At 57.1% G+C, this 2500-nt stretch overlaps 1 non-coding gene across 1 annotated transcript in view; it reads right to left on the bottom strand.

The window, feature by feature from the left end:
* LOC124731476 overlaps positions 1-361 on the bottom strand; it is a 1909-nt gene extending 1548 nt beyond the window's left edge. Inside the window, exon 1 of the ribosomal RNA XR_007008292.1 lies at positions 1-361. This exon is cut by the window's left edge and continues 1548 nt beyond it. This is a non-coding gene — a ribosomal RNA (small subunit ribosomal RNA).
* Positions 362-2500: the final 2139 nt, after the last annotated feature.

Here is a 2500-nt window from a genome sequence, read left to right as displayed (position 1 = left end):
TGGTAGGCGCAGAACCTACCATCGACAGTTGATAAGGCAGACATTTGAAAGATGCGTCGCCGGTACGAGGACCGTGCGATCAGCCCAAAGTTATTCAGAGTCACCAAGGCAAACGGACCGGACGAGCCGACCGATTGGTTTTGATCTAATAAAAGCGTCCCTTCCATCTCTGGTCGGGACTCTGTTTGCATGTATTAGCTCTAGAATTACCACAGTTATCCAAGTAACGTGGGTACGATCTAAGGAACCATAACTGATTTAATGAGCCATTCGCGGTTTCACCTTAATGCGGCTTGTACTGAGACATGCATGGCTTAATCTTTGAGACAAGCATATGACTACTGGCAGGATCAACCAGGGAGCTGCGTCAACTAGAGCTGAGCAGCCGGCCGCCCGGGAGTGTGTCCCGGGGGCCCGCGCGAACACGCAAGCGTCACGCTCAATCATTCTGCAAACAGGAGGAGGCTGAGCTCCCCTGCACAATACACCTCGAAACCCTCTCAGGTCCCGGCGGCGCGCAGCGCCGTCCCAAGTACTTGGTCGGGTTCGAGAGAGGCGCAATCGCCCGGAGTTAGGCGAGTAGACGCTTTCGGTGCGACCACCCGTGCTCCCAACTGAGCTTGCCGCTGCCGACAGAGGCCCGGGAGCGTGCTGTCGTGGCATTGCCGGCGGGAGACAACACGCGCCACCTACGGTGACCGGCAGCTCCAACGCCAGCGCCACAGAAGGACAAAAGCCCCACTTGGGTGCCGAAGCGAACTCTCCCAGCACAGCGCACGCGCCAACACATCCGCACAGCTGCGATACAAACCACCAGCGAGAACCGCTGGGGCGACCGAGCAGCAGACGGCGTCGCGGCGCCGAGCGCCGGGCGGCGGCGCATCCTCAACGCACACAGTCCTCAATCGGACCAGCACACTGAAGATGTCCACCGCGCTTCGCACCGGGCCCGCGAGGACCTACTTTGGCCGCACGGCGCCGCGCGCAGGGTGCGCCGGCGCGCAGCTGCGACGCCTGCCGCGTCCGTCGGCCGGCGCGCCTGCCACTGGCCGCCCCCACCAGCCGGCTGTAGCGCGTGCGCCCACGCACCGCGCGGCCAGCACGCCGGGAGGCGCCCCCTCACCGGCCAGGGGACGGTCCCACCCAGCCACCGCCGCGTATCGCTTCACACCCAGATGCCGTTCAGTTTCGTCGGCATGGTGGGTATCGCTGGAACAACCGGTTAGTACCTCAACCTATCGTCGCCATCACCGATTCACCCCTAGCGAGAACAACCGCACCACAACAGGTTACCATTTGTTCATTTGCGTAACTTCACCAGAAAACGCAGGCGTCCATCGCCATTTGCAACTTCAACGATTATTGCATGCCTGTGTCAGGTGTCACGCCACACTACGTCTGCCCACATACACGCAACAAAATGTGCACGCCTAGACAATACGTGGAAGGTGGCCCCCGTACGTATGCGATGTCCATTGCTCGAACGACTGTCAACCGGCCTCTGTAGCATGTCGCAGATATGGAACGCGGTGCACCATGCCATCACGGTGTGTGAGGAGAGACGACTAGGTCCGAATACATCAACAGACAGCTCATGCTGATCGCCATCCACGGCGTCCGTTCCTCCCACACGTCTCTATGGCGTACCACACTGCAATCCAGCTCTCATAGGGAGACGACACGTAGCTGCGTGCACAATATTTGCACTGTATGGTCCGCCGTTTTTGGGCGCAGTCGTTGTGCGGTCACACATGTGCCACGATGTATCATTCAGTACATAAGGACGAATGTGCAGTACAGATTGTGGTTCACGCGTACGACATCAGCGGACAGTTGACACAGGCCGCACCACAACGTAGCCTGAGTACGTCGCATGCGAAGGGCATTGAACATGCAAACTTCTCACCAACCAGCTTGCGAAGGCAGGGGGCAAGGTGGGGACGTGGGGAGGGGCGGCATGTACGTCCTGCTGCCATCCACATTACAGTGTACAGCAGGAGCATGTGGAAAGTGAGCAAGACTTGCAAGGTGTTTAACATGAAGCGATACACAGGGGTGCGGGCAGTGCGAGTAGCGAACTATATTGCGAGGGTTGCGGGTGGGCAACACTACAGTAATTGAACGAGTCGTATAACAATTACAGAGCAGGTTTAGGCGACAACGTGGGTTACGTTAAGGCGACAACATGGGTTAGGTTAAGGCACAACATGGGTTAGGTTAAGGCACAACATGGGTTAGGTTAAGGCACAACATGGGTTAGGTTAAGGCACAACATGGGTTAGGTTAAGGCACAACATGGGTTAGGTTAAGGCACAACATGGGTTAGGTTAAGGCACAACATGGGTTAGGTTAAGGCACAACATGGGTTAGGTTGAGGCACAACATGGGTTAGGTTAAGGCACAACATGGGTTAGGTTGAGGCACAACATGGGTTAGGTTGAGGCACAACATGGGTTAGGTTGAGGCACAACATGGGTTAGGTTAAGGTACAACATGGGTT

Source organism: Schistocerca piceifrons, unplaced genomic scaffold (genome assembly GCF_021461385.2).
Source record: "Schistocerca piceifrons isolate TAMUIC-IGC-003096 unplaced genomic scaffold, iqSchPice1.1 HiC_scaffold_1288, whole genome shotgun sequence".
NCBI lineage: Eukaryota > Metazoa > Arthropoda > Insecta > Orthoptera > Acrididae > Schistocerca > Schistocerca piceifrons.
Note: the sequence above shows the minus strand (reverse complement) of the source record. Positions and strands in the feature narration are given on the sequence as shown.